Genomic DNA, 15688 nt, shown 5'->3' on the forward strand with positions numbered 1-15688 from the left:
GAGACAGACAGACAGTCAGACAGACAGACAGATATGGGGTTTTGAACAACTGGTTGCAACAGCCCTTTGATGCTTGTGGCTCCTAAGAATAATCCAACCCTTTTAAAGTTTACTTGAAAACCTGTTCTAGGAAAATGTTTCCTATTCCTCAGGGTCAAAAGTGAGAAATGGCTGACTTTTACTCATTTATTTTTAGTTCTCTCCCTTTCAACATTGCCTCTTTCAAGACATTTTACTTTCTCTTAATATAAAAGAGAGGAAAGTCGAATCTGAAAAATAGTTTAATATTTTTCTGCATCCAGAACTGAGCTGCCACCTTGTTACCACAAAGGGGTTTAAATTGTAGAATATTATTTAGGCAGGAACAGTCTCTTATAATCTTGGGGGGAAATGTGATGTACAGATACAGAGGAGTAATGTTCTCTGTAGTTGTACCTCATGTTTTTTTTTTAAAAGATTGTATGAGATTCTTCTGAAGTTCATCAAAAGCAGCATTTCTTTTTTCTTTTAAAAAACAATAACACAATGCTCTAGAACAAATAAAAGATAGCTCAGCAGATTTATTTTAAAATATGCCTCAATAAAACCTGCCAAAGGCCAAGATCACCTAATTGAACTTTTATCCTCAACCCAATGCAGTACTTTATTTTGGAAAATGGTTATGTTTAGTTAGTATCCAGCACACACCCAGTCACAGCCAGAAGTTTCAGATTAGATAAATATGTAAATTAGATCAAAGTGTCCCCATCCATCCATCCATCCATTTATCCATCCATCCATCCCAAAAGGCACAGAATTTTCCAAAGCCAATAAAAATAATATTGTGAGTAATTAGCAACTCCCTAAGCAGTTTACATGGTCAGCATATTGGCCCACAACAATCTGGGTCTTCATTTTACTGACCTTGGAAGGATGTAACGTTGAGTCAACCTTGAGCCGATCAGAATTGAATTGCTGAACTGCAGGCAGCCGGCAGTCAGCAGAATTAGCCTGCAATACTGCATTCTGACCACTGCGCCATCATGGCTCTTGGCTGTAGAATAGAAACTGAAATAATAGAAAACAGAATAGAAAGTAGGACACCGGGTGATCTCTTCTCTATTCTGCACTATGAAGGAAATTTGATAGAGGCTAATGATGCAACCAATATGCCAGTTGTAAGATCAAGATAAATATCTCTTTAAGTGAAATGTGACTGCACCTGGCTGCATTTTTTTTTTGTTTAAAATAAATGTGTTTTTGAGTAAAATGATGTCATGGATCAGGTAATTTAGGCACAGAAGTAGTGGATATAATGGTAGTGAAAGTTATAAATATAAAAAGCAATCTCTCAGATGTGATCAGCTTCTGGATTTTGTGCTTTCTATATCTTACTGTGAGCTGAGGGAAAACGTTACCCCCACCAATATTTCTTCTATTTATTTAATTAGAATCTATTTAATTAAATTTAAATTGGATTTCTTTAATTTACCTCAGAAATTGGTCCGGACACAAAAACAGTAAAAACTCTTTTGTAGTGGAGCTCCATTCTTGGTATGATGCTGTTTTATGGGCCTTGCAGTTTAGAATGGTTTGCCTCTGTCTTTCTCTAGGATAGTTCTGGATTTTCCATCCTAATCCCCAGTTCTGGTAAACTCTACTTCATGCCCCACTTGTTTAGCATCTGAGCCCAAACATGGTTGCATGGTATTCAAAGTAGGTTAATATGCCAGCTGGTTGAAAATAGGGAGTTAACTTCCATCTCTTTCCAAAAAACAGAACCTCTGTGCAGTTGGTCTTCGGTTAACAACCACTCGTTCGGTGTCCATTTAAAATTGTGATGGCGCTAAATGAGTAGTACCTATGACCAATCCTTGGAGTTAAGGCAATCACAGGGTTCCTATGGTCATGAGATCACAATCCAGGCATTTAGCAATCAGCCTGAATTTCTGACCGTTGCAGTATTCAGCAGTCATGTGGTAGCCATTTGTGATCCTCTTTGCCCTTGTCTAATAAGCAAAATCAATGGGGAAGCTGGCAGGGGGTCACAGCTGGCAACCACATAACATCCTCGCTTAATGATCTGTGTGGTTCTCGCTTAATGGCCATAAACAGTCAGGATTACCATCGTTAATGGAGGACAGCAAAGCAAGGAATCTAAGTCCCTTCTGACTAGCAGTATAAGCTATTACTGTAAGCTTACCCTGCAGACTTGTTTATAAGCCTGACAGAGACATGCATATATTTGAATGTAATGAGCAAGAGGTTTGTGTTGTTTTCTTTCTAATCTGTATGCCAACATTTATATTCTTAAGTAGAGCATGTGAAGAATAGGAGAGAGAGAGGGAGAGAAACAAAGAGAGAGAGAGAGAGAGAGAGAGAGAGAGAGAGAGAGAGAGAGAGAGAGAGAGGGAGGGAGGAGGGGGAGGGAGGGAGGGAGGGAGAGCTAATTTTCCAACATGTGCACATATTTTTCCAGTACTATTTTGATATACAAGACAATGCCTTTAGATAACCTTCTGGTTAAAAATAAATAAATATACTGGTGTAAAATCCAGTGGGGTCTGTAGAGGATGGTGAAATGTCAAAATGTTGGTCATGACAATGAGCAATGCCATAGAAAGCATGGAAAACCCCTTGCTGAAGCCACCATCTTGATTTTTTTTTCCATTGGTACCCCATGGATACCTTTGGAAAGATTCTATCTTCCCTCATTGAAACCTCCCATGTATATATATATATATACATCCTTGCTTACATTTTTACTTATAATTATTGATTATATATCTGTATATACAATCTCATCCCTTTATTTATTATTTTATTTCAATTGTTAAATTTATTTGCTGCCCATCTTCTCATGGGTCTACTCTGAGCAGCTTAAAACAATAAAATGGAGGGAAAGAGTCATAAAAAATGTAAAAATAACAATAGTAAAGGAACAAAACAATACACATGAACAGTGGAACTATAATAATATGAAATTAAAAAGATGAGAAGAGGGGGAAAAGGAAGGGCAGATATAGGAGAGAAAAAGAGAATATCTTTTATAGATATATTATACTATAATAAGGCAGGACTTGAACCATCCCTCTCTGTCTCTCTCTCTCTCTCTCTCTCTTTCTATTTGTCTGTGTCTGTCTGTCTGTCTGTCTCTCTTCCTCCTCCCCATCCCTATGATTATAATATATCAGTCCTACTGATTTTCTAAGACATTTGTTCTTTTTTACTCTAATGCAATCTCCCCCTTTATGTACTTTCTAAAAGGTTTTCATAGGGGAGGAGTTTTGACTCAAGAGTGGTTTTGAACCAAATCTGGGTTTTTTTTGCTTCCGATGTAAGCACCTTACACCTTTCTCTGTCTTCAGAAGCAACTTAGTAGGCGATTGCAACAAGAAATAACTGCAACCACTAGCACTAGGACCCCACAGACTTCGTTTTAAAATTCTGGCTGGTAGTATGCCAGAGGTAGAGATACAGAGCACCTCTTGCTATTACGCAAGGAAAGGGGTAGAAGCCTCTCCCAGAGAAGCATCTTTTGCTTCCTGAAAGGTATTTCTCTACCTGCTTGATACCTGCAGCATCTTTATCCTTCCAAGGGCTTTATCTGAGCCTAAGCAAGTCAGCTGCATTGCCAGATCCTCAGTTCTGTCGCTGCATTTCGCCTGCCTCTCAATACCTTTATTTTCTTATGTCCATAGAACAGACAGGAGCAACAGTGCCAGAGAGAAATGGGCTAGTTATTTTCCTGCTGACAGACTCCAGAAGAATAATTTCACATCAAAAGGTGTAAGTCGATTCTGTTTTTCCCTTGTCTGACATCTTCCCTTCTTTGCAAAAGATTTTCTGTTTTTCTGTCCATCCTCTTGGGGGACAAATGATCAAATGAAATTTTTATATGACGAGGAACCTACAAATCAGCCTTTGGAAAATGCAGTGTCTTCTTTGCTTGTTTGTATAGGATGAGAAATGATTTTGTCTGCTGGGTATATTTGGAAGAGATGCTCTGGAGATAAAGCAGGAGGGAAAACCCTTAAATAGGGCCAAGATGACTTGGGTTAAAAATCAGGAAGCAGCTACTTAAGCGTGGGAAACCAAATCACTTGTGTCTAATTCAATTTAGTCCTGCTGGCTTCCATGAAATATATTTCGGTCTAATGGGTTTACAGTATGTATAGCTATGTCACAGATGAAATTCAAGGGAGATTAAAAGCTCCAAGTTTACAAGTGGCACAAAAAGGCACCAGGGTCATTTCAGAGCTCTGAATCAATTCTGTAGTGCTATAGAGAATGGTATCCAGGGCCAATGTATAGGGAGAGTAATTCTAAGGTGCCATTGGGGCTGTGGTGTATGCACAGGTCTACTGAATGTTGATGTGGGATGTCACTCAGAATGTTTTGGTTTTCCAAAAAGGGGCGTACCACTAGACAAAGCATGTTCTTTCCAAAACAGATGAATAAATCCTGCACTTGTGGAAAAATGCTAGAAAGAAGAAGAAAAAAATACCCAGGTGTTAGTATTTCCATGTTTATGCATTATTTGGATCACATACAAATACAGAAGGCTGAAAGAGATCCTCAGCAATAGAAGATCTATTCGGCTTTGTAGAATTGGGATCATCACTGAGCACCGATATGCTAGTATTAAATATTGTACCCAAGGGGTCTTTATTTATTTATTTATTTATTTATTTGTTTGTTTGTTTGTTTGTTTGTTTCTTTGTTTGTTTATTTATTTATTGGTTCGATTTATATGCCGCCCTTCTCCGGAGACTCAGGGCGGCTTACATGTCCTTCCAATGTGAGTAAGGATAAGGATAAGGATAATTTTATTTCTATACCGCCCCTCTCCCGAAGGACTCGGAGCGGTGTACAGCCAGGTAAAAACACAATACAAATATCACAATTTAAATTTAAAAAATTATTAAAAGTATTACATTTAAGGCCAATTAACTAAAAAACCCAAAAATTTATTTTATTGTTTTATTTTGTTTTATTGCTAAATAAATTTATTTGTTTATTATTATTAATTTATTATTTATTATTAATTTATTTTATTTGTTTTATTTTATTTTATTTTATTTATTGCTAAACAAATTTATTTGTTTATTATTAATTTATTATTTATTATTAATTTATTTTATTTTATTTTATTTGTTTTATTGCTAAACAAATGCAGATTTGTAGATATTGTATGCAGTAATAGATATATATTCTATAGATAAATGACAAGAAAAACATTTTAAATTAGGAACATGGCATCTTGCAAATTCTTTCAGGCGCAATATTGGATTTTCATGTTTACTTTATTCACCATCAGTGTTGTCACTCCAAAGTTGTCACTTCACTTTTCATTAGCTGTTACTGTTCTCTCTGGTTTTGATGATTTAATGGATGATGGAAATCCATTGTAATTTGGATTTGCAAACGATTCGATAAAGACCTTGAATAGATGTTGATTGGACTTCAAGGAATATTTCAGTTTTGGTTGGTTGGTTCAATGGGCGTGAGTACTGTCATGATAGGTGAGGCTTGATATACTACTCACCCCATAAAAAAAGGACTCTTGATTTTACAGGGTTGCCTCCTTCCCAAAAGAAGATTAGATGGAAAAAATTATCTGCTTGGACTTTATTTAAGGAAATAAGAAAGTCATGAATCTATGCATGAGTAGCAGCAGGGTCACCAGCACAAAGTTAGGTGTAGAGAAGGAGACGTTAGTACTAACACTGTGGCCCCATCTACAGTTTTGCACATATGCATGCCTACAGCATCTGTGTGAATTTTGCTACCATCCTCTAATCAAAACAATCCCAACATGACAGTTTCCCCGCATAAACCATAAAGTGAAGACTCATTCAACATATGGCAGCTATGAAGATGCCTTCATTTTATGTATATGCTCAAAACAAAGTAAAGAACTGAGAATAGATGTATTTCCTTTTTCTAAAGTCTTGTTGGGCTCACAGATCAAGAAATTTCTTAAGAGAGAGCCTGTAGGCAGTGACAGGTAAGTAAGTATTTGTGATAAGGAACTTTTGCCCCCCTGTAAACAAGGATGACAAGCATACAAAGTAGAAGTTACAAAGGCAGTCAGCTTCTATTTTGCTAGAATAACAACCAGAATTTCTCAAATTATAGTTTTGTTATGTTCTGAGCCAGTGATGGCTAACCTTTTTGCTGTCGCGTGCCAAAAGCAGGGGTCGCGTGGGAGGTTGCACACATGCATGCCCACACCCATAATTCAATGCCCCCTGTGCCCCTCCGCCCGCACGTGCGCGTGCGACCTCCCACCATGCTCCCCCCATTTTTGGCACACAATGGCAAAAGGTTACCAGTGGGCCCGGTAGGTCCATTTTTCACTGTCCTCAGGCTCCAGAGGCTTTCTTGGAGCCTGGGGAGGGCAAAAACGGCCTTCCCCACCCCCTCGGAGGCTCTCCAGAGGCCAGAAACGGCCCATTTCCTGACTTCCGGTGGGCCCAGAAGGCCTGAAAATCAGCTGGCTGGCGCACGCATGCACGCTGGAGCTGAGCTAGGACAACGCTCATGTACTCACAGATATGGCTCCGCGTGCCACCTGTGGCAGCGTGTCATAGGTTCGCCATCACAGTTCTGAGCTATCAGAACTACCATTTGGAACTGTACGTACTTTTCACATTCTGAAGTGATCCCACCTGTTGAAGTCCCATTGGAAGGCTTACAAAAAGACCTCCTTTTTGAACATGAATTTGATCCTGTTCTTTACCATTATTATTATTATTATTTTTTGGCTTGGTTTTCATGATTTGATCTCTTGGCACTATTCCTGCCTCCTAGCTCTTGGAACTAGAGAGATGTTTCAGAGTCAGTCATCCTAACAAAATTTCCAGGCGGACACCTCTCTTCCCACTATGGCTGTTGCCATTATTCTCTTGAATGATGGTGAAAGTCGTGGAATGATCTTCTCTGCTGATCATTCTAATAATTGTATTTGCTAGTAGTAAGATTCAAATGGTAAGGAATGAATAGTTGTTGACATGATCAAAGCTCAGTAGGTGGTAAAAGGTGCTGTCATCTAGCCAAAATTTCTTCAGTGTAATTCTTCCAGATATGGAGTTCAGTTCCTTGACCTTTGCCCTTTCTGAATAGTATTAAGGAGAGTTGTGACTCCAAAGATCTAGATCAGGAGTGTCAAACTCAAGGTCTGCAGGCTGGATCCGGCTGACGGGATGCTTACATCTAGCCTGTGAGGCCGGCCTGGAAACAGCAAATAACCGGCCCACGGTGCCTCTGCCAATGAAAATGGAGCTCAAGGGGGTTGTGTGTGGCCCCCGGTGTCCCGTTTTTGGCCGCAATGGCCTCCTGCAACCCTCTGCGAGCAAAAATGGAGCTTGCAGCCCTCCGCGTCCCATTTTCACTGGCAGAAGGTTGCAGGAGGTTGTCACAGTGAAAAACAGGGGCTCTGTTTTTCGCTGGCAGAGGGCTATCAAAATAAACTAAAAACAAAACAAAAGGAGAAATGTTTCCCCCTTTGCATTTGAGCATGCAAGAAGGACAGGAAAGGAGAAAGGAAAAGGGGAAAGACAAAGAAGGAAAGATGGGAAGAGAGCAAGGAAGGAGAAATAAGGAATGAGGGGAAAGAAGATGAAAGAAGGAAGAGGGAAGGAAGGAAGGAAGGAAGGAAGGAAGGAAGGAAGGAAGGAAGGAAGGAAGGAAGGAAGGAAGGAAGGAAGGAAGGAAGGAAGGAAGGAAGGAAGGAAGGATATTATAATGAAAGGGAGGGAGGGTCTCAGAGAAGTCCTGGCTTAGCACTTGGCCACCACAGGTGCCCCCGACACGAGTGATGTCGAGCTGGCCACGCCCACCCCCAGCCCTCCAAGGTCAAACACAACCCTGATGCGGCCTTCAATGAAACAGAGTTTGACATCCCTGATCTAGACAGTAAGCAAGGCTGATATAAATGTTTTTCCTGTACTATGCTTTAGCTAGTAGCAAACCACTGAAATATGTGTTTTAGAAGGTTCACAAACTCCCATTTAGGAGACAACATTACAGCTCATGGGTCACCTATGGCCTGCTAAGTAGCCTTGTGCATCCCAATAGTGGTTTTTGAAAGCTGAGTAAATTTGTCACTGCCAAATGTCGCTGCCACCAGGAAGTGCTGCCAACAGCCCTAAAGACAGACTGTGAAGGGCTTCCAATGCCTCCAGGTGTCCTCAGTGCTGCCAGTTCTTGTGGTGCTGCTGTTCTGCTAGCTGCCGAACAGCCAATTTGGTGCACCAAGTATTATTTTGCAGCTGACAATAATTTTTAATTTTATCAATGAGACCTTTTTGCCTCTACAAGTTGTGCAGGTCTGCTCTTCATGCTGAACCTCCAAGTTTGGCCTTGGAGATACTAGATGGATGGGCTTTTCATTCTCGGCTCCACCTTTATGAACTACTTTTTTTTTTTTAATTTGATTTATATCAAATTCTTCAGGGCGGCTTACAATGCGTTAAGCATTGTCGTACTTCACTGACAATATGCATGCATTTTTGGGTTAATGGAATATTCGCTTTTAGTCAAGAATGTTGACTTGTTTTCTATTTTATACAACTTTTATTTTATATGCAATTTTTCTAATCTTTTGAACAAGCCTAAAATTTGTTATAAATTCCTGATATATCTAATATGAGCAGAAACAGTGACATTCTATCAGTATGTTTATTCTGCCTTTTGCAGTGTGGTTCTCAGTCTGTAAATAGAAATGAATTGTGCGTTGCTGAGTGTCACGAATTTGTTAGCAGAAGGAGCAGCCATGTTGTAAATATGTCCAGATAGAAGTCGGTTGATTGATTATCACATTACTGCTACTCCTTAGTGGTCACATAGATTGACCAACTCAATCCTCAACATGACCCTACAGATCTTCTAAAGATGTAGCTGCCAGGACAATTGAGTCCATCCATCCATCTTTATTTTATTTTATTTATTTTATTTATTTGTCAAACACGTATAAGATAACAGATATAAGTATAAACATGATTATGAATACATAATCATGTATAAGGATACAAATAAATGGGGACAGTACGACAGGGATAGTAGGCACACTTATGCATGCCCCTTAAAGACCTCTTAGGAATGGGGTGAGGTCAACAGTAGACAGTCTAAAGTTAAAGTTATGGGGGTTTGGGGATGAAATCACAGAGCCAGGTAGTGCATTCCAGGCATTGGCCACTCTATTGCTGAAGTCGTATTTTCTGCAGTCTAGTTTGGAGTGGTTTATCTTAAGTTTGTATCTATTCTGTGCTCGTGTATTATTGTGGTTGAAACTGAAGTAGTCATTGACAGCAGATAATTTTGTGTACTATGCTTAGGTCAGACCAAAGGCGGCGTAGTTCTAAGTTGTCTAAGTCCAAAATTTCAAGCCTGGTGGCATAAGGTATTCTGTTGTGAGCAGAGGAGTAGAGGACTCTTCTCGTGAAATATCTCTGGACTCGCTCAATTGTATTAATGTCTGATATACAGTGTGGGTTCCAGGCAAATGAGCTGTATTTGAGAATTGGTGTAGCAAAGGTTTTTCATGCCCTAATTTGCAGTACAATATTTCCAGAGAAGAAGCTTCGCAAGATTATGTTAACAACTCTTAATGCCTTTTTGGCAATGTTGTTGCAGTGAGCTCTGGCACTTAGATCATTTGAGATGAGTACTCCAAGGTCCTTGACAGAGTGAGGGTCGCCTACAAGGTCATATCCACCCATATTGTATTTGATGTTCTGATATTTTTTTTGGCCAATGTGTAAGACAGAGGATTTGTTGGTTGAGATTTGGAGTTGCCAATTGTTTGACCATCTTGCTGTGGGTTGCCCTTTTCCATCTTTCCCAACATTGCAGAATATTTTCTATTCTGCTTTGTCAGTGTCCAAGTTTTAATTCCATAGTATGTCACTAGATATGGGTATTGTAAGTAATTATCTTTTAAACAAACTCATTTAGCCAGTCAACCGAGTTATTTGGTGCAGAAATGGAAGACACAATCATCCTGGGCACAGATTTCTCATCAATCTAGGTTGGCCATCGCTATCATAATCTATACTCTTCAAAAGGCAGCGTATGCCTATTCCATTATCCATGTCTATATTCCACACATTTTACAGGAAACTAAAAAAAATGTAATCATAGTAAAATGGCATTTGGATGTCAGGATCCAGATCAGTGTTTCTCAGCCTTGGCAACTTGAAGATGTGTGGACTGTAATTCCCAGAATTGCTGGCTGGGGAATTGTGGGGGTTGAAATCCACATAACTTCAAACTGTCAAGCTTGAGAAATATTCATCTCTAGGACCTTACTTATATGCTCTTTGATGGATAAGATTTAGATAGATAGGAGGATAGGATTGAGAATAGAAGATAGGATTTCTGTGAACCATCATTCAGTTGGTAGAAATCATAAAAAATAAAGGCTAATGTTTTGACTTTGGAAAGCTATGTGGAACATTATAGGAAGTTTTAAAAGTAAACACGCAAATCCTTAACCTGCGCAACTTGTTTGCATTTTAATCCTGGATGCATGAGAATGACATATCCCAAAGTGGTGTTTCAAAAGATTCTGTTTTCACTGAAATGATTTTTATGAGGTCAACTAATGAAATTTCCAATCGTTCCGTATATGTTTTCATTAAATATGTTTAATTTATATTAAGTGAATTCGAGAGCATAATGCTGTCATTTGCTAGCCCACTTTTTAAAGGGCAAATCCTGGAAATAGATACCTCTAATGACATGTTTCTAGGATAGAAGTGCATTTCATCCAGTATGCTTGCTTTGTTTATAGAGCTATAATAATTGAAACTAGTAAAGTAGCTGAAGTAGCTAACTGAGTTAGCTTGTTTGTATCCAACCTAAGATTTAGACAGGCACAACTTGGCTGAAACTTTCTAGAAATTCAGCATAACACAGGCTACTCAAAAGTGGTATTTTTTACAAATAGTGTACAATATCTGACCATTAAGGCTGATTCCTAAACTTGGGTTCAAAACCTATGCCCTCCTCGTGGGTTCAAAGCTTGTATTCTTTCTTCTCCTGTTTACTCTCTGTAACACTCAGATATTTTTATTTCCCCCCCACTTTGTAAATAGCAGTTGCCTGTTTACATTCTCGCCTTCATACACTTATTTGGGGAATCTCTAGCTAACAAAGCCCTAATACCTGATTGCAGAAAACCCTGCAAAGAGAGAACAGTGTAATTACAATATATAATAGCAGTGTCAGACATACTTCCAATGAAGATTTACATGTTGAATGTTAATATGCCTTTGAACAAACACTTTATTTAAATTCCTGAATGAATACCTAGAAGATTTTGAAGTTCTCTCAGCAGCTGGGAGTTAGCAGCATTAGAAGTTGGGAGCATTACGAATGTTTGAAAGCTGTAATCCACTTGATAGATAGCACAGGTAATAGAGATGAATTCCCTCCGAGAGTTCATTTAACTGGGATTATTTATGACTCCCTATTAAATGTAATAAGGTCACATTCAGATAAAAGGGATATTTAAAGCTATCAAAGTACTTTGGGATGCTAGCTATGCGTGGCATTAATTGTCTTGTCAATCAGAACTCCAAACAGTGTTATCTGGACTGAATGTATAAAGTATCTTCAGAAAGATTTTATTCTTTCTTTCAAACGTTTAAAAGAAGTTGGTGTGTATTTTCTGTAAGGAGATTTAAACTAGCACGTTCTATAAAGCAGGATTCTGGTTTTCCCTCTTTTTTCCCTCTTATACTGATAGCACTGTTACAATGCTGGAAATATATTAAATACAGCTTATGTTAATTTCTATAACAGCGATTTAAATATGAAATTCTCCAGGATTGTAGGTATATTGCTGGGATATTTCTGAATGTTATCCATTTTTATGGAATCACTTATCAGCTTCTTAAAGAGGCAGTAACTTTGCTGCCTCATTCTATTGCATCAGCTTCCTCATTCCATTGCATCAGCTTCCGGCTGCCTCAGTTTACAACTTCTCACCAGCTTACAGCTGTTAACTCTTTATACCCTGACAACATATGTTAATTCTCCTCCTCCTTCTCCTTGCATTTTTGCTGTCCAGAATAGTTTCGCAGTTTAGAAGTCTACAGAATTATTTTAAGTGACAAAAATTAGATTTAAGCAAGATCAAAACCTGACATCCATTTGCCTCAAAATGAATGGATGGGAAGATGAAGGGAGGAAAGAATCCATGCTGGCTGGGGAATTTGAAGTTCACATATTTTAAAGTTGCTAAGGTTGAGAAATACTGGCTTAGAGAAAGATAAATTCATGAACAATAAGAGTGGCCCCATTTTTATTGTACCCAGAATTTGTCCCCAAGCATTTAGCAGTGATTATTATGATGTGTTAAACAGATTGAAGCCCCCCAGACATAGAAGGAAGCAGGTTAGTATGCAACAAGCAAACATGTTGATATCCTTCATCACTTTTCAGTGAGGTTTTTATATAATACTCTCTATCACTCTTCATTCTGGATTCCTGCATGAGTGAGCATTTTGATTTGAAAGGTCCATTAACTCGGAAGACATAACCCACATATTCATTAAAGGTATTTGGTCACGAGGGACTTAAAATGAAAGGCATGCTGTTACTATAAGCATGACTAATAAGCCTCACAAATTAGGAAACCAAGCTAACAAAGGGGGAAAATAGGAAAGTTGCTAAGAAAATGTAGAATTTTTGCTTTGGTATGATGTTCATAGCTTTCCATTCAGAATAATGACTAGAAACTGAGCAAGTTACCTGGAAAATGAGAGAAGAAACAGCTGGGATGTAAATTGCTCTGATCATAGCAGTGGTGGGTTTCAAATTTTTCTACTACCGGTTCTGTGGGCGTGGCTTGGTGAGCGTGGCATGGCTTGGTGGGCATGGCAGGGGAAGGATACTGTAAAATCTCCATTCCCTCCCCACTCCAGGGGAGGATTACTGCAAAATCTCCATTTCCTCCTAATCAGCTGGGACTTGGGAGGCAGAGAATAGATGGGGGTGGGGCCAGTCAGAATTTTTACTACCGGTTCTCCGAACTACTCAAAATTTCTGCTACCGGTTCTCCAGAACTGGTCAGAACCTGCTGAAACCCACCTCTGGATCATAGATATATGCTGTCTTGCCTTTTGGATATGAATACATATGCATTACTTACCTGGCTTTATAAGACTACATCCATTTTCAGAATATATCCAGCCAGTGGTGGGATTCAAGTAATTTAACAACCGGTTCTCTGCCGTAATGATTTCTTCCAACAACCAGTTTGCCAAACTGTTCAGAAAGTTAACAACCGGTTCTCCCGAAGTGGTACGAACTGGCTGAATCCCACCACTGTATCCAACCCATTTCTTTGCCTGTCCCTCTCTTGTTTTCTTTCAAGCTCCATTTTCTTCTTTAGCTGTTGCTTTCTTTCTCCATAGAGAAAAGATGCATGTTGCTATTAAAGCTGGCTTTCAGTCTCAATAAACACAGATAGCTTTGCAGCCTAGTTAAAAGGTCTTTGACAGTCCTGATATATCTTTTAACAGTGCTAATACATAGTTGTCATGCATAAAAAGCTAGGTGTGGTAAAGATATTGGATCAAGGAAATCAGTCAATAGGTAGATTAGTCATTTTTTCTCAGTCCATCTAATTCCCTGACTACCTTGAGCTCTTAGAGAAAAGGTGGAAAAGATGAGGAAGGAAGGAAAGAAGGAAGGAAGGAAAGGAAAAGAAAAAAAAAGAAGGAAGGAAGGAAGGAAGGAAGGAAGGAAGGAAGGAAGGCAGGCATATAAATATTGCTTTCATTGTTGGTCTGAAAGTGAGAACCCCACTTTTCTTTTTCTCATTTAACCTCCAATTTTGGTCAAGAGATATTGAACTTTTGTTCAGAATCAGGTGCAGTTCTTGAATTCACAAACAAAACTACATATTGGCACGTAGCAATAAGAGGCTTTCCAAAAGCAGCTTGAACATTCTATAAAGCAGCTTGAATATGTACAATGGACTTGATTGTGCTTTCTGGGAAACAAAAGGATCTAGAAACTTGCAAGTTCCTTTGGGATCAGAGCCTGAGAAATACAGGAGGTGGAACTGTCTAGCTCCAAATGAAAATATGTTGATTTAGGCTAGCTATAATTAGCTAGCATGGCTCTTACCCTGATCTTGATAGGTTAAAAAAAATAGACTGAAGGAATGTAATGGGATTTCATGGGTGGAAGATCAAAAGTTAGATTAAGCAGGTGCTATTTCTTCATAAATTAACTTGAGACCTGACATCATGGATCAAACTAAAATATTTTCAATTAATTAATGGGTTGACTAGCCTATTTAAAAGGATTTTTTGGGAAGTTGAAAAAGAAAATTCAGACATTATGCCTTCAAGAGATAGAATAGAATAGAATAGAATAGAATAGAATAGAATAGAATAGAATAGAATAGAATAGAATAACAGAGTTGTAAGGGACCTTGGAGGTCTTCTAGTCCAACCCCCTGCCCAGGCAGGAAACCCTACACAACTTCAGACAAATGGTTATCTAACATCTTCTTAAAAATTTCCAGTGTTGGGGCATTCACAACTTCTACAGGCTAGTTGTTCCACTTATTAACTGTTCTGTCAGGAAATTTCTCCTTAGTTCTAAATTGCTTCTCTCCTTGATTAGTTTCCACCCATTGCTTCTTGTTCTACCCTCAGGTGCTTTGAAGAATAGTTTGACTCCTTCTTCTTTGTGGCAACCCCTGAGATATTGGAACACTGCTATCATGTCTCCCCTAGTCCTTCTCTTCATCAAACTAGACATACCCAGTTCCTGCAACCGTTCTTCATATGTTTTAGCCTCCAGTCCCCTAATCAACTTTGTTGCTCTTCTCTGCACTCTTTCTAGAGTCTCAACATCTTTTTTACATCGTAGCAACCAAAACTGAATGCAATATTCCAGATGCAGATTAACAAATAAAATGTAAACCTGTTGGAATGTAAATATCTCAGTAAAAAATGTGTAGCCTTGGGCAGAGGGGAAAAATGAAGGAGCATTAATCGGTGAAAAAATTACCATGGAATTTGGAAAAAAAACCCAAATTTATAAGAGAGAGTTATAATATTATGTTTTTAGGCTGCATTTGGGAAAATAACAATTGCTTCCATTTATGGTCCAAAAGACAACAAATAATGTTCTATACATTTTTTTCTTCAGCCACTTCTTGAAATCGCGTAGAGAGTAATTTTTATTCTCAGATATGAACCTTTTTTTCTAACCAAACCTGGATAAATCTGCTTTTGTAAACTTGGATAAACTTTCAAAATGTCTTAAACTACACATAATAGCTATCATTTTTCAGTTCATGGAGAGACAAATATCCTGTAGAAATAGAATAATTACTACTCTTCAATTCATAAAACTGACTTGAAAACAATCATGAATGGGACTTCTAACTCAAATGTTAATTAATCTCATATGCATGAGAGGTCCAGTTCTCTCTGGAATCAAAGAGAGAGAAGGCTCTGCAAAAAACAGAAGGAGAATAAATTGAACCAATCAGGATTAAGGCACACAGATAACCCAGTTTGGAACTTTGAACAAAGTATTAAATCAATGTGTAATCAACTTGCTTTACAGGAAGTAAATGAGGCCTATAAATTTATCAAATCAAAATATTTTGAAAAAAAGTCAATTAAATTTGGGCTTACCAATTGTGTACTAAACTAGACAAAAAGAACTATTA

At 38.4% G+C, this 15688-nt stretch overlaps 1 protein-coding gene and 1 long non-coding RNA gene across 5 annotated transcripts in view; one reads left to right on the plus strand and one right to left on the minus strand.

The window, feature by feature from the left end:
* LOC148115034 (uncharacterized) overlaps positions 1-942 on the minus strand; it is a 40960-nt gene extending 40018 nt beyond the window's left edge. The window contains exon 1 of the long non-coding RNA XR_015732053.1: positions 904-942. This is a non-coding gene — a long non-coding RNA (uncharacterized LOC148115034). The remainder of the gene's footprint in view (positions 1-903) is intronic.
* Positions 1-15688, plus strand: part of RAB27B (RAB27B, member RAS oncogene family) — a 140520-nt gene that overhangs the window by 1370 nt on the left and 123462 nt on the right. Inside the window, exons 1-2 of one of the 4 annotated variants that reach the window (XM_060690745.2) lie at positions 1911-2244; positions 3681-3768. The gene's annotated coding sequence lies outside the window, so the exon portion shown is untranslated. Of the gene's footprint in view, positions 1-1910; positions 2245-3464; positions 3532-3680; positions 3769-15688 lie in introns of those variants that run through there. The other 3 variants (XM_087885558.1, XM_034401562.3, XM_034401556.3) reach the window with 3 other exon arrangements.

This window comes from Pantherophis guttatus, chromosome 2 (assembly GCF_059756535.1).
Source record: "Pantherophis guttatus breed Tessera chromosome 2, ASM5975653v1, whole genome shotgun sequence".
NCBI classification, from domain to species: Eukaryota; Metazoa; Chordata; class Lepidosauria; order Squamata; family Colubridae; genus Pantherophis; species Pantherophis guttatus.